At 44.3% G+C, this 22,675-nt stretch overlaps 1 protein-coding gene and 1 long non-coding RNA gene across 2 annotated transcripts in view; both read right to left on the bottom strand.

Annotated features, from left to right (window-relative positions):
• LOC143485632 (uncharacterized) overlaps positions 1–22,675 on the bottom strand; it is a 169,344-nt gene that overhangs the window by 142,414 nt on the left and 4,255 nt on the right. The gene's annotated exons all lie outside the window — the stretch shown is intronic.
• LOC143485686 (uncharacterized) lies at positions 19,708–20,891 on the bottom strand. Its single transcript, XR_013122983.1, has 4 exons — positions 20,581–20,891; positions 20,128–20,431; positions 19,927–20,052; positions 19,708–19,817 (listed from the first exon to the last, which is right to left on the bottom strand). It is a non-coding gene; the product is annotated as an uncharacterized LOC143485686 (long non-coding RNA).

Raw genomic sequence — 22,675 nt, 5'->3', positions numbered from 1 at the left:
CTATCACCCATCCCCCCGTCTACCTAGAAGTGGCTGCATGACAAAGGATGGCCTCATGGCCTCATGATCCAAAATACCTTAGCACTGGCTTTTGGCAGGCTCAGGTAGAAATGTAGTAATGTTAGTAATGTTTTTCTTCTAAAAAAGATAAGTGGGTTCAAAATAACAATTTTTGAAAAAAATTACCAAATTAATTGTGTTGATCCACCTCAAAAAAGGTCATGCAAAAGTCTGTAAGCTGGTCCTGAGTGTGTCTGCCCATCCCCCAGCTGCATTGTTGTGCAGGGGACATGCATAAGGTGAGAGAGGCAGTCAGAGGGCCTGGCTGTGAGCAGCAGCTACAGAGGACATGATGTAAGTTTAGAAATATATACAATAAAGTTGAAATGTTCTCAACAGAGCACTCACATACAATTATCCACTCAGTCTGCCACTCCCTCATTTGGGGAGAAAGCTACACTATTGTGGCTATGCCCCAGACAATTTTTTAATCATGGAGGGGTCTGAAATTTTTGTCTTAGGTGCATGTCCTCACTGTATTGGAATATTTTATTGTCTGAGTGAAAGATAAACAAAATGGGGTCACTAAAGTGGGAATAGCCACAGTACTGTAGCTTTCTCCCCAAATGAGGGACTGGCAGACTGGGTAGATAGTTGTATGTGAATGCTCTGATGAGAACACTCATGAACAATTGTGCAAATGTGAGATGTGTCGACTGCTACAGATACACGTGTGGCAAATGTACCAGGGAGATACCCTGGCAGTGCCAGGCATGTTCTGACAGACTGCTGAAGTGCTAGTCACACAAGAAGGACATACCACTCTCTCACACACACACACACACACACACACACACACACACACACACACACACACACACACACACACACACACACACACACACAGAGCCCTGCACTGCAGCCTATTGTAAATATGTGTGGAATTGTTTTATTCCTTGTATTTTTTGTATAATTTTATGGCAATAATAAAAAGCATGGAACATAAAAAAGCATGGAAACATAACAGTTGTTCTTTTGTATGTTTCTCATGCTGAAATTTCAGTCCTCCTGACTTAGACACAAATGCTTCTGGTCATTACTCATATGTACCTGGCTATAAAATTTCTAATTTTCTATTTAAAATATTAAAAAACAATTTATTGTTTGTGCTTTGTTGCTCAGATAAAACTAAACTATATACAATATATATAACCTTTATATTATAAAATACAATAAACTGAATAGAACTAACTAAATGGCTAAACTCAATGAAAAACAACAATTAGTTGTGAGCTGAAGCATGCCCCCTCCTGTGGTGCGCCAGTAATTGCCTTATTTACAGAACAAAAGTGCCTGCTCGCAGCTGATAATAGGGTGTTATCTAAAATCCTTCAGTTCTCTCGACCCTTCTCTGGGTTCCGATGGTAGAAGTGTTGAAAGACCCTTCTCTGGGACTTCTAGTGTTAAACAACAATAGCGAATGATAAACAACTGTCGGATCATGAGATTTATTTATTTAACTATCCTAAGGCTTGCCTAACTAGCGTAGGACCCAGGGACGGACACGAGGTCTTTAGAGAGAGAATAGAAAAGAAGAAAGAGGAAGTTTGGGCAGGTTAATGGTAACAGTATTTACTATTTTGGACTCCGGGAGAAATAGCAGCTGGCAACCCCAAAACAGCATATGAACTGAGCGTCTTACTTCGAAGGAGAGACGTGGTTACGCGGACCAACCGGTGCGCGTTCACGGTTCGTTTCTTGAGGCGGCTAAGGTCTGCGGAGCAGGTCACGTGAGACGGCTCGGGTCGCGGAGGCTTAGCGGTGACGTCACAGTCGAAGCTTGAGGACGCAGACAAACTTGTGCAGATGACTTGACTGAGAAAGATGAGCTTGACTTGAACGACTAGACGAAATAAAAGTACTTTTGACGACGAGACGTAGAATAAAGAAAATAAAATAAAATAAAGAAGAATCTTCTATTGGACTCGGTGAGAGCGTTAGTTGCGGTTTCTTGGCATCGCTCTTTTGGACATTGCGGTGTTCGGCGTGAGTCCAGCGAACAGTCGCGATGGTTTGGCGTGTTCGAGTCTTTGAGTCTTGGCGACTCTGGCGAAGTTCTCCAAGTCTTCCCAAATTACCAGGCTGCCAAGCTCATTGTTTCGCTTCGAGCTAGGGCTTTTAAAACAAGTTTTAGGGGCGTAATTGTAAGGCGCTTTCATGTTCATCAGGCCATTGACCATTGGCCTTTATTAATGAATATTCATGACCTCTGCCCAGACAGGGGAGAGAAAGAGAGAGAGAGAGAGAGGGGGAGAGCGAGGAGTGCCCGTCTTTCTAGGTCTAGTTAATGACTTAACCAAAGAAGACAGATTAACACAATTCGAAGACAAAGTAAACTAATCCTAAATAAATTGTCTTACATACTCTGCCTAAACAAGAATTATTTGATTCTATTAGTCTACACATTGAGCCATTCTTAATTTCCACTTTTGGACAATAAATGACACATAATGCACAGACAGGAATAAATGTGAGGTCACATACGCACACATGAGAGTGATCACATTCAATGAGTAACATACAAACTAATACATAGATATGGGTATGTGGTGTGTTTATACAGTAACACGTATTCTAATAAGATCACTTAATACTGAATACATGAAAGATCATAAGTTGTCTTCATGTCAACCACATGGCACAGTGTTCACATTTGGGCACATGGTCCTGTGGTCCTTTGTCCTTAAAGGCTGGAAAGCTGAATACTGGTTTCAAGAATAATTAATCTTTCCTTGTATGGAAGGTAGTCAAGTTCGGTGTCTCTAGACTGCATTCGCCGAGCTGGTTCCTGTAGGCTGAATCCCAATTCTGTGTACAGTTCAGATTTGGAGTTACAGAGATCTCTGCAATATTTATATCTTCAGCTCTGGATTATAACAAAGGACATAGAGTGGGTTTAAACTGTGGGCAATCAGATAAGGTTGGAATTTAGAGTTTTATGGTCCTTCCTGACTGTGGTCCCAGTATCCTCCGACGAAGGTTGGTTTTGACCAGCCTCTCTTAGATGGCCTCTCTCCCAAGCTCAGGAGATCATAAGGTCAGCATTGTAGGCTTTTGGGAGGTAAACACCACTATGGATGTGGGTCCTTTGGGGCCTGTTGCTGTTGTAAAGAATCAGTGTTTATCTTTACATACCATCAAAGAAATCTGGGTGAGTCAGTCTCTCAGTCTCTCAGTTCAGTGGGAAAGGATTCCATTTTGGGTGTCACAGTGAAATGGCGTTTAGCTGTCTCCACTACAGGGGGTTGACACAGGGGGTGAGACCAAGGGGGCTGGACAAGATGGGGTCAAGGGCACAGGACCGGACACCAGGGAGGACTGAGATGCAGAGGCAAACAGGCGGAGGACGACAGAGACAGGGACGGGAACAAAGTGGGTGACGATCTGCGGAACAGACACAGGCACAGGGATATGGAGGACACCACCACGGATGGACACAGGGACAGGAACGTGGACTCGGACAGAAACACACACAGGAACAGGGACTAACAGGAAACCAGGGAGGGGACAGGGCAAAAGGGGGAACATAGGTAGATGCAAAACAGGACTAACAAGAGTGTCAATGTCTGGACAGTTCAGCATGGAGCCAGCCCCAGGCCCACAGGCGGGCGAGGCAGTCTCTGTGGGGGCTGGCGTGGGCTGAGGAGGGTACTGGGGAGCCGGCGGAGCTGGAGGAGTTCCCAGGGGAGCCAGGGAAGGGTCCAGGGGTACCGGCAGGTCCGGCTGAGGAACAGCGGAGGCCTGCGGAGGGGCCGCAGGGACCGGTCGACAGGCAGCGGGAACAGGCGGGGTCCGCTGGCGGGCAGCGGAGACAGGCGGGGGGCGCTGGCGGGGAGCGGGAACAGGCGGAGCCCGCTGGCGGGGAGCGGGAACAGGCGGAGCCCGCTGGCGGGGAGCGGGAACAGGCGGCGTCGCCGTGAAGACGTCATCGGAGGGCGAGGTCGCCGTGCAGTCGTCATCGGAGGGCGAGGTCGCCGTGCAGTCGTCATCGGAGGGCGTGTCCACCGAGCCGACGTCATCGGAGGGCGTGTCCACCGAGCCGACGTCATCGGAGGGCGTGTCCACCGAGCCGACGTCATCGGAGGGCGTGTCCACCGGGTCGACGTCATCGGCGGGCGTGGCAGCCGGGGCGACGTCACCTGGGGGCGTGACCGCCGGGGCGACATCATCTGGGGGCGTGACCGCCGGGGCGACGTCATCGGGGGGGCGTGACCGCCGGGGGCGACGTCATCGGGGGGCGTGTCCGCCGGGGGCGACGTCATCGGGGGGCGTGTCCACCGGGGCGACGTCATCGGGGGGCGTGTCCACCGGGGCGACGTCATCGGGGGGCGTGTCCACCGGGGCGACGTCATCAGGGGGCGTGTCCGCCGGGGCGACGTCATCGGGGGGCGTGGCGGCCGGGGCGACGTCATCGGGGGCGTGGCGACGTCATCGGCGGGCGTGGCGGCCGGGGCGACGTCATCGGAGGGCGTGACCGCCGGGCTGACGTCATCTGGGGGCGTGACCGCCGGGCTGATGTCATCACGGGCCCGAGCTGGCCACTCCTGGGGTGAGTGGCCACTGCGTCCCCCCAAAAAAATCTTGGGGGGCCGTTGGGGAGTGGCTTCCAGGATGCAGTCATCGGGGGTCGTGGAGGTCCTAAGCCTGCTACTGACCCACAGGTCGGCGGTTATTCCCCGTTGAGGCTGAGGAGTAGAATCATAATTACCCCCCCCAAACCTTTCACACAGCGAGCGACAAAACCCTGCCACGGTCCAGGCGTCCGTCGCCCGGTGTTTTAGGATAATGTCAGCCCACTCCAGGGCTCTTCCCTTCAACAGAGACCGCAAAAACATCACCAGTATGTTCTCAGGTGGGCTAGGAACAGTGAGGTGTCGTATATATGCTTCACTCTGAAGAAGAAAGAGTCTGACTAATCCGTTCTCGCCATCGTATTCCTCGGGGCAGGGACACAGAGAGGGCAGCGCCACCGGCTTATCCTCAGCGTCTTTTCCGAGCATGGCTTGGATGGAATCCAATTGCTCCCTGAACGCGTCCCTGTCGAACGGTTGTATAGATACAACCAGCGTGTCTGGACTCTGCTGCGTCGCATTAAACTGGTCGGTCATTCTGTAACGTTTGTGACGGGCAGGCATGACGCAATTGCAGAATTTAAAGGGTTTTAATGAAGAGAGAGACAAACACGACTAACCACAGAAGGCAGAGGGAGCTAGGCTAACGATAGGGAGAGAACACCAACGACACGGGTAAGCTAAACTACAGAGAAACGTAAACGCAACAACCACAATGGACCGAGAACTACGAAACATATGTGAGGGGAGGTATACAATGAGGGGAGCAATGATGCTGGGACAACAATAGCGTAGACTACGAACTAAACAGACAAGGAAATATAAACTACAAGAGATTACCTAAGACGAGGAACAAGCACGAAGTAAACACAAGCATGAAACACGGGGGGGGGAACCAAACCAACATACAAAGACTAGAAACAAAACAGAGAGGGTACAAGGGCAAAGGCATGAACAGATAGCAAGGTACAACTGAGGAACTTGCGTACAGGGAATGACCGACAAGGGAATGAAACACTCGGGGTTCTTTATACACAGAGACAAGACGGTGAAACGAGACTCAGGTGTGTGGGCACTAACGAGGGGGGCGTGACAGAGGGAGGAACGAATGGGAGCGGGGAGCTAGGCGGGACCAGGGAGGAGGGAGGGGCTGGACGTGACAGTAACATAGACTTGGGAGCATTCTAAGACATTGGCATCCATCCACTGCACTGGAGCTGTACCTTTATCTAAGGGGGGGGGGGGATTAATTATCAAATGCTAAACTAAATAAGTGGGTTTTCAATCTAGACTTAAAGATTGTGACTTTGTCAGAGTCTCGGACGCATTTAGGAAGGTTGATCCAAAGCTGGGGGGCCTTACAAGAAAAGGCTCTTCCCCTTGCTGTTACCTTTTTAATTTTTGGAACTAATTAAAGGCAAGCACCCTGTGATCTTAGTGGACGTGGGTGTTCATAATAGGAAATAAGTTCCTGGAGGTATTTGAGAACCGGTTAGTGCAAAAACTGTACTGTACTGTTGTCGCGCGCCACTAACCAAGAGCAATACCTGTGCTGCGCGACAGTTGCCTGATGGCTCACAGCGTTGTCTTGCGTCAGTTATGGAGCGGTGGCTCGCGAAAGTTCTGTTGGCTTGCGTTCGGTGTCTTCTAAACAAGTGTACTTGCTGTGCATGCGCCCCACACTTTTTGTAAACAAAGCAGAAAATACTTTTGGTAGTAATTTTTGGTAGATAAACCATGGGAGCTACAAATATTCGATCGAACAATTCCGTGGGATATTGTTAGGGTACACGCCTGCACGTTATAAATTTCTTGAATGTTTTCAAATGAAAATACAGCATACTTTAATTCGCTTTAATTGGAAATAATTCTACATTCTGCAAGCCATTTAAAATTTTGCTAGTGTTTGCATAAACAGATACTGTCACAGTCTATTTGGCTATTTTCGGTATGCAATTGTTTGTACCATATATAAGGGAGAGAGACAGACAATTGTCCAGTGTTGGATACCACAGTCTTTATTTCACATAACCAACAACACATAACAAGAGGAAACAAACTAAACAAAAACAATGTAATTATTTTTTAGTGACAAAATATTGTTAAAAATAAAATAGAATGTTATTTCTCTTATTAAATATAAATAAAAATAGATAATAAATAAATAAATAAATACGGTTAAAAAAAGGTTAAAAAACTTAAATAAGATATTCAAAAGAGATTTTTAAAGAATCACCAGAATTTAGTTTGATGCGGAATACTTACATTTCTAGTTATTATTCAAGTGTAGAACCTGATGCAATAAATAACTCAGCGATGTACCTTGAGAACCCTTCATGTTTCATGAGGATGTTGATGGTCACCTTTATGAAAAACAATAATGAAAACTTGATTTATAGATTACATCAAACATAATAGCATCAGAGATGTCAAAACCAAATACAGGAAATAGTTGTGATGAATAAAGGAATGTAATGTTGTGATGTAACATGGGTTTATTTTTCCTTACTTCAGGCATCATGACATCAAAGACTAAATCCAGTTCCTGAAGGTCATTTCCCATTTTCAAAGCTGCCCTGATCATTTCAGTCAGTTTAATGGCCTAATGGTGCATATACAAGGAATCTTGCAAAGTCATTACTTTGCACATATATTTGTATGTGTGACACACCAAAGTGGATAAGAGACTAAATGAACTCTCAAAAAATGTGGTACTGACCATTGTCTGTGACTACCAGCACCAAATAAAGGTGCAATGTTTCACATGAAATAACATTAACAATTCTGTTTTCCCACATTCATTATTTGGCCATATCTTTCACAAGATGCACATTAAATGTATAGACATGCATGCATGTTTTGTATGCAGAAATGGCAGAACTTTGGCTTTAAAAGCTGCTTGAGTCGTAATGATGTTGCAGGACGTTTCCAAAGATACATCTGAATTGATTTTAGCTCATCTGAATGGAGTTCTCGATGGACTTTCTGCCAAGAGGTTGTATGCAGAGTATTAGACCTACAAAGCAGTTTTGATGGTGTGTATTTTCCTTATTTGCTTAGTGAGCTAGACTTGCCTTTATTTCCTCAGTGTCAGTGAGACCCTCCATTCCATCTTTATGCAGAATCACAAGAGTCCTACAAACAATAAGAGTCGTCAGTCAAACATTCATAAAAGCCTAAAATGAATAGGAGACTGAGACATTTAAACTGGAAACAAGAGAAAACCAAACCAAAGTAACCACATACCTATCAACATTTAGTGGCATTTTTTTTTTCTGCAGCCACACATGAAAGGATCTTTGGTAGCCTCGTCACTCACGCCAGCACAATCTGTGTGTTGCCATTCCTTGCAGGATTCACACTGCACCCATTTGAGATGTGTTACCTCAGGGTAGAGTGACCTGGATGTGGAGAAAACATATAAAAGCCCAAAATCTAATGTCAGTATTCCTATAGAAAAGAATGTTTTATAAAGTACTAACCTTCCTGTCCCCAGCTTTTGGAAGACACAGACGTTCATATCAGCTGCCATACACTCATGTTGTCGATTTTTCAGAACGTCCTGTTAATGTAACACATGCCCACAATGCAATAACATGCTGTTATGTAATCTTAAATGTGTCAACATTCTGATGTGTGTAATTTTGATTTGAAGTTTTCAGTTTGCCTTTGTATGTACATACTTTATCAGCTAATCCCTGTCACACTGTAAATATTTTTCTCTAACCTGGCTTTGGAAGTACAGGACCAACTCTGCTGGATGTTCCTACCCATGGAGCAAATGCTGAATAAGCTAACTCTGCAATATGGGTTTTTTGATCTTGTACCTGTGGATACACAGAAATATATACTATCTGTGAGAGTAATACTTGAATATTTATTTTTGCAACTTATAAATGCAATATCACTACCATCACAGAAGCCAACAGCAATTAGCTGTTTCTCAGTTTGTGTCCACCGGTCCTCAATGTTCACAGAGAGATCACTGTAAGGAATGCCACCTGATCTCCACCTAACCAGCCTCACCTGACGCTCATCACCACACCCCCTTGTGTCTCTACTTAAAGGCCCACATACCACTTCCTAGTCGCGAAGTATTGCCGACTCATGCCGCGTACCAAGCCTTTCTATTACCTGTCTGCTCTCCTGTGTTCCGACCCTCGTTTACGTCCCCGACCTTGTCTCCTGCCTAGTCCCTCTGTACCTCCTGACTTCTGCTCCCCCGGTATGACCCTGGACTGTCCTGACCACGCCAAGAAAACGCAGTTGCTACTTGTCCTAGTGCTCGTAATTCACCTGCCTGTTTCTGTACCAGCGTTTCATTTCAATAAAAGCGGTGTTCTTCCGCATTTGGATCCCTCTCTGCCTGTTCAATACGTTACAATCACTTGGCTGAACGTCTTCAACAGATGGTCTTTTCAGGAGATTTACTACACACAATAGATTTTATTATAGGTGTATATTAAAGTGCACTGGTAATTTTGGGAGTAATAAATATTACTTACCAGGCAAGTCAAAGACTACTTTCCAGTTTGCATCTGCAATGAGCACTGGAGGATTGTGTCCACACCGATTACAGAAAAAGTTGTAACTGTAATCAGTCATAGCTGAAAAATTAAAGAAGGCTTTCCTGATGGTATTGTGATGAATTTTTGTTTGCAAGTGATCTTCCATCATTGACAGGAACCGCACAATTGCTGTACTGTTCTAATTTTGGAAAGTAGGAAAGACTTTTTTAATACATAACAATTAATAGATTGGCATATACATCATTACATAGTAATACATGAAGAAATTACCCTGTTAAATATTCCTGAAATTGAACTTGCCTTTGACATATTGGGCAGGATTTAACAGCTACCGTGACACCTAAAAAGAAGTTAGATTTTGTTTATAAAAAATTAGAATTTAGGTTTTACTCTAATGTGATTTTACATTTACAACATTTAGCAGATACTCTTGTCCAGAGATCTTAATAACTGTGTTGTTATTCCCTACTGATATGGAAGGGAAAACCTACCTCTTGATTTTGTAGAGCCCATACACAGATGCATTTGTGGTTACAACTGTAGAATTTGACAGGTCAGGACAAACCTTGGCAAACAGTCTCAAGTGGCTCAAACTTCACTGATATGTCTTGTGGTTCTTGTAGCAATGATGCATTTATAGGTTACAGGGTATTATACTCCCCCTTGTGGTTCGGTGGGGGATATAGTTTACAGGTCACTTGAATAAAGTGGAGCTTCATGCGTGCATCCAAATATGACCCTCCGTGTCTTATCATTTAGTTAGAAGTAACTAACACTACATGGTGTCAGAAGACTTCAGTTTCTCGCTTCGGGTAAACGTGGGGGTTACTTTGCCGAGTCAACTGAAGAGAACTCACAAATTGTTTTAGTCCAGTGGTTCCCAAAGTGGGGGGCGCGCCCCCTAGGTGGGGCGCGGAGCTATTGCAGGGGGGGCGCGGAGCTTGAAAGTAAAACGTGCACATGTGTCAATATTAGGGATGCACCGATTCCGATATTAATATCTGAAAAAATTCTAGATCGGGTATCGGGGACAATGTGACCGATCCATAAAAACAGATCTATTCACTCTAATTATATGCTTGTATTGCTTGCTTTTCGGAGTTAGTTCAACCCTAATACTCGCGCTGGTGGTATTCCACTTAGTCCGTTTATTTGCTGGTTGACCAAAATAAACCTGGGCTCCAGCAATACTTCACTGTTCATACATGAACTGGTGAGTTGTCCAAAGCTCATTTAATGCGTTACTTACAGAAATAAATTAAAGAGCAGTGGTCTGACTCGGTCTACGGCGGAAAGCTAAAAAAACAATATTCCATACGCACGCTCAACTCGCTCCCTTAAAGAGACAGTACACATATTTCTGGCCGTTACATGCTTTGTGCTCTGCGTGATGTCTGCGCTTGCAAACTAGCCGCATATGTATTGCTGTTTCTCTTATTTCATCTCCTTATTTATTTTAAATTACATTTAGAATTCTTGAACCATTTAAAATGTTTCTTGCAGTTAATTTTTTTCATGTTTGACCAAAGTTGTGAACCTATTGTTTTTGTAAGTTTTCAACACATCCCTAGTCAATATGGGGGGGGGGGGGGGGGGGGGGGGGGGGGTGTAGGGGGGGCGCAAAAATATTCTCATCTACTAAAGGGGGGCACGGCAGAAAAAGTTTGGGAACCACTGTTTTAGTCAGTTTAAAAAGTTTTAAGTTTAGCTAGCTAGCATAGCTAACGTGACGGCAGGCTAGCCAAGGAACGTTTGAGCGGGAGTGCTAAAGATGGAGAGATTCCAGATTCCACCACCACCGAAGTTTAACTTCACGCGGCCAGAAGAGTGGCCCAAATGGATTAAGAGGTTTGAGAGATTCCGGATTGCTTCAGGTTTAGAGCTCCAGGCAGAGAAAAATCAGATGAACACCTTAATCTATACCAGGCGTACTCAACTAAATTTGTCCGCGGTCCAATTTTGGCAGATACCTGTGACCTGAGGTCCGGTGCGGCGGGGGTGGTGAACGTAAGTTGTTGAGCGGGGGGGGGGGTTAATGCATAAACGGCGTTTATACTTTCGCGAGCGTCACTGCAGTGTTCTCCGAAACGATAGGCGTTTTGTCCGAAACGATATGTGGTAGAAGCACCCCTCAAAACAGGGGAATGAACATTTACCTGACCAATTTTAATGTTGCTATATGTTTCAGGTTTGAAAAGTGCTGGAATTTAGGTTAAAGTACTTTAAAATGCTTGAAATTGTAACTACTTGGTTTCACAACAAATAGCTGTCTGACTGAATAGTTCTCTTGTATTAGGTTAACAAATACGAGCCTCTTGTAATTCCAGGACGAAACATGAGAGAACGTGAAGACGTGAAGATTGGGCGTTTTTTAAATAAACAACCATTAAATTATGTGATAAAAAGCGAATTATTTCGAGTATATGTATAAATATTTAACGTAATTATGTTTAACATGCTGGGAAATATTGAAATGGACCTTGAAAGTGACGTACAAGTGCTTTAATTCCACCTTATAAAGGTGTATGAACCCTGAAAACGTGACTTTGTTCATTGCGCTGAAGCGCGGCGCGAAGTTACAAAATTCGAGAGGTGCACGACCTCTCGAACCGACAGCGCGCGAGGCACTCGCGCACACGCGGAGCCACAGCGATTACGTCATTTTTGCCGCGCGGACCCTCGCGCCGCTCGCGAAGCGTCAACCAGGCAGGCTTGTTGTTGAGCGGGCGGGGGGGGGGGGGGTGGCAAACGTAACACTCGTGAAGGAGTGTTTTTTCAATAGCCCTGAAATAAATGCTACGGTTTTGTTTTGGTCCGTATCCAGTTAATCAGGAATGAGATTGGGTCCGGACAGGACTGCGTTCGGGTCCGGATCCCAGTTGAGTACCCCTGATCTATAACATGGGGGATGAGGCGGAAGATATTATAACTGCACTTCAGCTGACTGAAACAGAAGCGAGCCAGTATGACGCAGTCAAGAACAAGCTCGATGCACATTTCGTAGTGAGGAGAAATGTTATTTTTGAACAAGCCAAATTCAACCAGAGACAACAGGAACAAGGTGAGACGGTAGACAGTTTCATAACTTCACTCCACTGCCTGTCCGAGCACTATGGTTATGGACACCTCCATGATGAAATGGTCCAGGACAGACTGGTTGTAGGCTTATGGGATAAAAAGCTGTCAGAACAGCTCCAACTAGACTCGGAGCTGACGCTGGAAAAAGCGGTGATGCGCGCACGTCAGAACGAACAAGTGAAAAACCAACAGGACTTGTTGAGGAGCAACTTCAAGTAGGTAGCCACGGATGTGGACAGCATTCAAACAAAACTCCAGCCCGCCACAGGTAAAGGACTACAACAGAAATTTCAGGCAAGAACAACTGACAGAAGCAGTTACCACACGCAGCTAGGCAGCCAGAGTCGGTGCATGTGGTGCGGCAGAACCCCAGCACACAGTAAAAACCAGTGCTCAGCTAGAGAGGTAGCATGTAATCTGTGCAAAAAAAGGTCACTACGCGAAAGTGTGCAGATCGGGGGTCCTCAATGAAGTAAACACAACCAGATCAGATGGGGAGGAGATTGCTTTCTTAGGCACGGTCAGTTTGGATGGTGAGCCCTGGCTAATCACACTTAAGGTGAATGAGGACGCAGCTGTTTTCAAAATGGCGGGAGACTATAAGAGCTTAGAGCGGAAGCCAAGCCATTCTCCATATCGACCCCACGAGGAATCCCGCTGCCACTCATGTCTCAAGTGAAAAAAGAGCTCTCACGCATGGAGAAGATACTCCTCACTCCATTTGGGAGGTTTTGCTTTAACCGCCTTTGCTTCGGCGTATCCTTAGCGCCGGAGCACTACCAGAAGAGAATGTCCAGGATACTGGAGGTGCTCGACGGCGTCTTATGCCAGATGGATGACGTTCTCGTCTTTGGAGACACACAGGCCCAGCACGACACACGGCTATCTGCAGTGCTGGGGAGACTGCAGGAGGCTGGGGTCACGCTGAGGAGTGAGAAATGTGAGTTCTCGAAAAGACATGTGAAATTTCTTGGACAGATAATTGACGCAGCCGGGGTACGGGCTGATCCTGACAAAGTAAGAGCAGTGATGGACATGGGAGAACCAGAGGATGCGAGCGGAATGAGAAGGTTCCTCGGAATGGTGAACCACTTAGGAAAGTATCTTCCAAATCTGGCCGAAAAGACACAGCCACTCAGAGACCTGCTAAAGAAACAAAACACATTTCAGTGGGGACATCAACAACAGAGAGCGTTCAACAACATTAAGGAGGAGCTGAGCTTACCACCAGGGCTAGCGCTCTACAACTCGAAAGCAGAGACCGTTGTCTCAGCCGACGCATCATCATTCGGACTGGGAGCAGTGCTACTGCAGAGACAGGAGGAAGGCTACCTGAAGCCAGTGGCGTACAGCTCCAGGGCACTCACAGAGACTGAAAAAAGATATGCCCAGATTGAGAAAGAGGCTTTAGCAATCACATGGGCATGTGAGCGATTCTCAGACTACCTGGTGGGCATCAGGCTTCATGTAGAAACGGACCATAAGCCTCTGGTCCCGCTACTAGGCTCCAAAAGTCTGGATGAGCTCCCACCACGCATCCAGAGACTCAGGATGAGACTGATGGCTTTCTGCTACTCCATCTCGCATGTGGCTGGCAAGAAGTTGGCCACAGCGGATGTGCTGTCAAGAGCGCCCGTAGGAGAGAGTGAACAGCAAAAAAAGGAGGAGGAAATCAAGCTGTATGTCAACATGGTCTTGTCAACCCTCCCAGCTACGGAGAAGAGGTTGCACGAAATACGTAAATGTCAAGAAGGGGATGAAATACTGAGCCAAGTGAAAAGGTACTGTAATGAGGGCTGGCCAGACAGATCCCAAATAGACAGAGCTTACCTACCATATATACAGGTTGAAGAAGAACTAACCATGGAGGATGGCCTACTACTAAAAGGGTGTAGGTTAGTTATCCCCAAAGCATTACAAACAGATATACTCCAAAAACTGCATGCAGGACACCAGGGGACAGCAAAGTTTCGGGAAAGAGCCAAACAATCTGTCTGGTGGCCGGGGCTGAGTACACAGCTTCAGAAAGTCGTCAAGGACTGTGATACGTGTGCTAAAGTAAGAGACAATGCCAGAGAGCCACTGCTCACTTCTGCGTTCCCAGACAGATCATGGGCAAAGGTGGGTGCTGATTTATTTCAGTGGGACGATAATCAGTACTTAATAGTGGTTGATTACTTTTCTCGTTTCATCGAAGTAGCTAAACTCACATCTACCACCTCACTAGCAGTAGTCGACCACTGCAAGTCTATTTTTGCCAGGCACGGCATACCTTCTGAGGTTATGACAGACAATGGACCCCAGTTTGCGTCTGAATGTTTTACAATGTTTGCAGCACGGTGGGGATACACACACAACATCCAGCCCCAGATATGCCCAGAGCAATGGAGAGGCAGAAAGGGCTGTGCGGACCATTAAAGGGCTTCTCCAGAAAGAGAAAGACCCGTATCTGGCCCTCCTGGCTTACAGGGCCACCCCACTCGCCAATGGGCATAGCCCAGCTCAGCTGTTAATGGACCGACAGCTCAGGACAATGGTTCCGGTCACCCTGTCATCCCTGAACCCAGGATGGACTGACATAGTCAAACTCAAAAAGGTAGAACAGAAGATGCGACAAAGGTCGAGGGTCCACTTCAACAAAAGACACAGAGCTCAACAACTCACCATACTCACACCAGGTGACCATGTCTGGATAAAGGACACAAAGGAGAAGGGGACGGTGATCAGCCAGGCAAATACACCAAGGTCATATGTCATTGACTCTCCCAGAGGTACCCTACGCCGCAACCGCAATCATCTCGTCACTACACCAGTACCGCCAGCAGAGCAGACCATCTTGCCAGAGCCAGACCTACCTGCGGATCAGCCAGTGAGTCCTGCACGAGCTGAGCAGATTTCAGTTCAGCCAGAGAGACCGGCACAGGCAGAACAGGGCCCAGCTGGGCCGGTCAGTCCTGTGACCTGTGCACGCTACCCTGCAAGAGGAAGACAACCTCCAGGGTATTTAAGCATGAAAGACTTTATGCTTAAATAGGACTGAGTGACTTCAATGGGGCAGAATAATTCCCCACACTCAGGAAGAGGATTGGGTAGTCCACCCCACCTCCTTAGTTTAGCTTATCAGTGAATGTCTTACTGTTCATGTGTTTAATTTTAGTTAACTGTTCTGCTGGCTCAGGGGTATTTATTATTCTGTTACTCCTGTGAGGCTATGATTCTTCAACGAAAATATGGAGATTGTAAACTTCTGTCATGTACTGATCTTTCAAAGGGGGATGTAGCACTGATGCATTTATAGGTTACAGGGTATTATACTCTCCCTTGTGGTTAGGTGGGGGATATAGTTTACAGGTCACTTGAATAAAGTGGAGCTTCATGCGTGCATCCAAATATGACCCTCCATGTCTATCATTTAGTTATAAGTAAGTAACACTACAGTTCTTGCTTAAGATCCAGTGGAAGAACCTCTGGAATCCTTTTATGTTCCCAGAGGTAATTTGTCATTGCCACAATCTGTTCTTCAGTGAAGAAGTCTGTGGATTGGCTTTCCAAAATCTCAGTGACCTCTGTGTCACTCTTGCTATCACTTGTGCTTCTCTCTTCAACTAGAAGCTCCTTCCTTGATTGGAAAAGCCACCACATAGCCAAATATATATGAGTGCAGTGATGCACCTTCTTGGAGGAACTACACTGGCAAGACCATTTCCCCAATACCTTGTCAAACGTAACTCGTGTCCTGCCAAAAAAAACTCCAGGCCTCCTTTGTGCCAGTGAAGACAGAAAAATAAACATAGCGGCCCGAATAGCCATATTCTTCATAGAAGATAGGTTACACTGTGCAAGCTTCTTCTTTTGTAGCCAGTTTATGCACATCTGTGCATTCCTTTCCTCTTTCCAATGAGATTAAGCCTTTGTTCAACATCACTTGCATTGATTGCATTTGTAATGTGGCAGGGCTTTTATAAGGGGAGGAAAATTGGACTCTACCGAGGTGTTGACATTCAACACCTGGTTTACCACTGACATTGGCTAAAGCCATGAAATCTCTACAGTCATTGACCTCGCAGCCTATTACCTGTGATGTGGTAGATTTACAAACGTGTATTGGCACTCTTTGGCCTCGTATGTTTTTGGCAGTAACAAAAATGCCTCTCTCTACATCAACACAAAAAATAGGCTCTGGGTTTACAGCATGGTGTTGACGTTCATGCCTTCTCAGATTTATATTACTAGCAAAGGCACTTTCACAGTACTGGCACTTAAAGGTTTTTGGAGTAGAGACTTTGGAAACCTTTCAGATGTAACATCAACCGCAACAGAGCAAAAAAAGTAGTTATTATACTGCTTAGTTGTCCTATGTGGCTTTGGGTGGAGGAAAGTGAATAAATTAAACAATAATAAATATAATAAAGTAGGTAAATCAAAAAATGGCAATTTCACGGGAGGGCAGAGCATACCTTGACCTTGATCGATTTTTTTTTACCAACACATCCTGTGAATAAAGTTAATGAAGTAGTCTTCTTAATACTGATATAAATTATGTATATTATTTAAGTGTAAGGAAGCAGTAGGACAATTACCATGCTTTTCCAGGTGGACTTTGAAGTTGTTTTGCCTGGCAACTATTTTTCCACATTTTGGACAGTGCCAGTGACTCTTTAACTTCCTTGCAATGACAAGGAATTGTGAATTTCTCTGTTGATAAATTTTTTTTTTTGTAATTTAATGAAAATACTTACAATATTCAACAATCATGTGTTGGTGTAATATAATGGTCAAAAGGTGGCCTAACTCTTACAGTGGTGTTCTGTCATATTACAAAGGTTTTCTATTTGTGATCAAGTATATAAAAATCATTAGTGTATTGGAAAATTCCGCTTTAAATAATGAAATAGACATACTTCAAGCTCGTATACTAAAATAATTTGAAACCCTAAATATAGTGATATGCTGTTCTTTTTTTCTTGTTTGATACACACCTAACATTTGTTTTGTGCTAGGATAACGTTGTATAATCTGGAATATTATAAAAAGATAGCAAGCATGTACAGTTGTGATCAAATTTATTCAACCCCCAATGCTGCGAAGGGTTTTATGGAATTCAGTGCACATTTGTAATTGTGTTCATAATGAAATCTTACAAGGACTTGTTAAAGAACTAAATGCAACTAAGATAGCATCAATTTTTTTTGTCAAAGTATTAAATGGCCTTTTTGTGATTTCTTCATTGACACAATTATTCAACCCCTTTACGACTACCACTCCTAAGAACAGAGGTTCATTCCAGTGTTTTCCATCAGGTATTGAAAACATCTGTGGATGTCAACGAGCAGCAATCAAGCATTATAAGCACCAATTAGGCAGATTTAAAAGGACTGTGATACTCAGCTCCTTCTAGACATCTACTGGTGTGTTTCCAAGCATGGTGAAGGCAAGAGAATGGTCCCAGAAGACAAGAGAAGAGGTTATTGCTCTTCACAAGAATGGCAATGGATATAAAAAGATTGCGAAGTTGTTAAATATTCCAAGAGACACTATCGGAAGTATCATTCGCAAGTTCAAGTTAAAGGGCACAGTGGAAACGTTACCTGGTCGTGGCAGAAAGAAGATCCTGACCGCGACTGCTGTGCGCTACCTGAAGCGTAATGTGGAGAAAAATCCCCGCGTGACTGCTAAGGAACTGAAAGAAGACCTGTCAGATGTGGGCACTGAAGTTTCAGCTCAGACAATAAGGCGCGCACTGCATAACGAAGACCTCCATGCCAGAACGCCCAGACGCACCCCCTTGCTGACTCCAAAGAACAAGAAAAGTCGACTGCAGTATGCCAAAAGTCATGTGGACAAGCCACAAAGGTTTTGGAACAGTGTACTGTGGTCAGATGAAACTAAATTAGAACTGTTTGGGACAATGGACCAGCGCTATGTTTGGAGAAGGAAGAACCAGGCTTATGAACAAAAGAACACCTTGCCTACTGTGAAGCATGGCGGGGGGTCAATTATGCTTTGGGGCTGTTTTGCTTCTAATGGTACAGGAAAGCTTCAACGTGTGCAGGGTACCATGAATTCCCTTCAGTACCAGGAGATCTTGGAGGAAAATGTGATGGAGTCAGTCACAAACCTGCGGCTTGGGAGACGTTGGACCTTCCAACAGGACAATGATCCGAAGCACACATCCAAGTCCACTAGAGCATGGTTGAACATGAAAGGCTGGAACATTCTAGAGTGGCCATCGCAATCACCAGACTTAAATCCAATTGAGAACCTCTGGTGGGACCTAAAGAAGGCAGTTGCAGTGCGCAAGCCTAAGAATGTGACTGAACTGGAGGCTTTTGCCCATGAAGAATGGGCTAAGATACCCATAGGTTGCTGCAAGACACTTGTGTCAAGCTATGCTTCACGCTTGAAAGCTGTCATAACTGGAAAAGGATGTTGTACTAAGTACTAAAAAATAATGTCACTAGGGGGTTGAATAAAACTGATAATGATGTGAGCACAGTAAAGACATTTGTGGTTATTCCATCATAAATATTATGTTATGTTTGTCTAATTTATAAGTGCCTCTTTGATATAATTGTAAATAAGATGACTGAAATGATCAAAATCAATGTCAAACTGCCCAAAACACTTTATTTCAGTGGGGGTTGAATAAATTTGATCACAACTGTAGCTGGCTGTATGTATTATGGTGGGACCTGAAGCTTTGAAGGTCTATAGCAGGCCTCAGTCTATCCATGGCAAACTGTCCATTTACCTGACATTTTAAAAATATTCATGTTTATATGTATTCATTATACAATTTACTATATAGTATAATTAGCACAATGACCGCCGTACAATTGACTTAGAATACAAACTACATGCGTGACTATTCATTGTTAACACTAGGAACCCGACGGCCGCGAAAATTTTCGCAAGGCTTAGTAAGGTCCATGTAGCCCACTCCCCTGCTGTGAAGAGATTAACGCCCATTGTCTTGGTAATGCGGTGGAAGCGTCTCACCCCCAGCTCATACGCCTGCCAAAGCACAAGCGGCTCACCTCCAAGCTCATACAAGGCACCAAACGTGATACTTCACGAAAAACTTGGTTACAAACAAGCAGACTGTATATGTTACCGATCCTACAACAAACAGCGGAAATTTTGTAGACTCGTGTTTCAAAAGATACAATTCAAGCGCACGTAGAGAGTTTCTCAAATGAGTCCCGTCAAACAATAAAAATAAATAAAATTGTCTGAACCTCTTTGTATATTGTTTGAAGCTCTTTGTATATTTACTACACTATATAATATTTGTTACACTTTCTGTTTCCGCGTTTGAATTCGCGTTTGAAAAGCTAAGAAATTATATGGCGCAATTATATATATGGCTGATAAATGTTGTGATCTAAACAGCAGACTGGAAAAGGAGAGGAAAAGACAGGAAGAACAAATTCATGTGCTGTAAAACAACTTTATTTTGATCAAACATGGATGTCTATTCCGGGTTTCTTGAAGTGGAATGTCAAGAAAGTTGAGGGTGTCTTGAAGTTGAGGGTGTACTCGCCAGATGCACTTGCCGCATGCAACACACGCGTTGATGCTGTGGAGAACAATTCAAGGTACACCTTACATTTTGAATAAAATCTTTCAGAAGACAAAAATACGTAACATATGTGGTGTTACGTATGTAGGCCTACTTATCAACGTACCTTCATGTAGTTGTAGCCAACAGTTGCTACACAGCCAGGGTGTACTCGCTGCATGCAACGGGCCACCGGCGTGTTCCTGCGTGCACTGTGTATGCACGCACCTTCATGATGTCTGTCAACGGCGCACTGCAAAGAACAAAGTACATGTTATATTTTGAACGAATTTATTCATGTGTACCAGCCAGGGACCCTCTTTCTTACATTTGCGGCAGGTTCATCGTTCATCGCTGCCAAGGTCAACGGGCCACCGGCGTGTTCCTGCGCGCACTGTGTATGCACGCACAGAAGTACATGTTATATTTAGAACGAATTCATTCATGTATAAATTGATTCTGTGAAAATGTCACAGGCATGGGTCATAACAGAACGGGAATCCAATTCCAGCAACCATGAGAAAAATAACCAGCAACCACGACGAGAAATAAACAGAGGACTAACACGGAAACAGACATGAAATGGCAGGAGATGCGGGGCAGACCGTGACACCGGGTTTCATGATGTGCGACTGTGGAACAGAAAGAGAAGAGATTTTTGGTTATGTTCAAATAATAGTGTGTGTGTATATATATATGTGTGTGTGATTGGTTGTCTGTATATATATATAATATATTTATATATATATATATATATATATAAATATACTTATCGACGTACCTTCATGTAGTTTTAGGTACACAGTTGCCACACAGCCAGGGACACTCTGCCCTACACTTGCGACAGGTGTACTTGCCGCATGCAGCGCACGGGGTTATGCTGTGGTTCCGGTTGCAGTTTGTCTGCACCTGACACGTAGTCTTCTTTCCAGGAGCAGGCGAAGGACGTGGCGTTCTCTTCAACTCCTTTTCCTGTAGGAAACGAAGACGGAGTTCCTCAGCAAGAGTACACATAAAAACTCTCCTACTCTCTGTGGACCCCGTACATGCCGTGTACAAAACATGCGCGTTCATCGCTGCCAGGTCAAGTATGTTATAAAACACTGCAAGTCTGCTTGTGATCCTACGCTGTATTAGTAAAAGTAAACAAATGACGCTAGGTAAATTACACGTACTAAATATCATTCAAACACAAGCAGAAACACTGGAAAGAAATATGAAGTTACTATACCTTTGCATGCTCTGTAGGCCCGGACGGCTCAACAAATGTTGAATTAGGCAAACAGCTGCTGACACGAGAGCGTGCGATGCCAACCTTCTCCCAAACAGTTCCATCTTTTGCCCGTACGGTTGGTGCAGGTGTGGTGTCAGCCTGTGTCCGTCTCTTCCTTGGAGGGCTCTGTTGTACCTCATCCGATGTACTGCTTCTTTCTTCATCGGATGAATCGCTGGTCAAAAAACAGGAGGGTCCTTCTCCCGCATCGGACTCACAGCAGTCCTCGTTGGTCAGCAAAGCCGCAACTTCTTGACCGGTGAACGTCCTCTGTCTTGCCATGGTGTTTTGCGTCGTCTCCACACAGGATAGTAGTGAAAATGTAAGTCGCCTGCCTTTGGGTTTCAGCTTTTATCATGACTCTGAAGAACACACCCACAACAGCGCATACTAATTATACTTTATTGTAATAGGTGGCGCTTCACACATAACGCCGAAACCGAAACCGGGCTAATCCCCTGCATACACGGGAACAATAAAAGTTGATTGGACCCGTGATAATGGTTCACGGCAATCCGTGAATATCAGTCAAACACAAGCATAAACACTGCAAAAAATATTATATTACTATGCTGTATGAGTAAAAATAAATAAATGACGCTAAGTTATTTACACAAACGAAATATCTTATTTACACAAACGAAATATCAGTCAAACACAAGCATAAACACTGCAAAAAATATTATATTACTATGCTGTATGAGTAAAAATAAATAAATGACGCTAAGTTATTTACACAAACGAAATATCTTATTTACACGAACGAAATATCAGTCAAACACAAGCATAAACACTGCAAAAAATATTATATTACTATGCTGTATGAGTAAAAATAAATAAATGACGCTAAGTTATTTACATGAACGAAATATCTTATTTACACAAACGAAATATCAGTCAAACACAAGCATAAACACTGCAAAAAAATATTATGTTACTATGCTGTATGAGTAAAAATAAGTAAATGTACAAATAAATATTACTTTACTATACCTTTATTACTTTGTTGCTGCTATTGAAGTGCATACACAAGAAAATCTGGGACGCTTGCTTCATACATAACGCCAATACCACGCTAATGATAATGTGTTTCACGGGAACAATATGAACCCGTGATAATGGTTGGTTCAGCCATGTAAATGTGTGGCGCTATTGAAGTGCATACACAAGAAAATCTGGGACGTTTGCTTCATACATAACGCCAATACCACGCTAATGATAATGTGTTTCACGGGAACAATATGGACCCGTGATAATGGTTGGTTCAGCCATGTAAATGTGTGGCGCTATTGAAGTGCATGCACAAGAAAATCTGAGACGCTTGCTTCATACATAACGCCAATACCACGCTAATGATAATGGTTCACCGCTCTAAATAATACTTATGTCAATATGTAGCGCTTCACACATAACGCCGAAACAGGGCTAAACTTTATTTATTTATTTTAGACTACAAACTAGACCTGGTGCACACAGACTGCACACAGACTAGACCTGGTGCACCACAGAGCTCCTGCCACAGAGCTCCTGCCTGTCTTTCTGCTCCTGTCTTGCTCTGAAATTAACATATGTATGGTCCTGCTAATTGGGCAGGAGAAGGAGG

This window comes from Brachyhypopomus gauderio, unplaced genomic scaffold (assembly GCF_052324685.1).
Source record: "Brachyhypopomus gauderio isolate BG-103 unplaced genomic scaffold, BGAUD_0.2 sc37, whole genome shotgun sequence".
NCBI classification, from domain to species: domain Eukaryota; kingdom Metazoa; phylum Chordata; class Actinopteri; order Gymnotiformes; family Hypopomidae; genus Brachyhypopomus; species Brachyhypopomus gauderio.
Note: the sequence above shows the minus strand (reverse complement) of the source record. Positions and strands in the feature narration are given on the sequence as shown.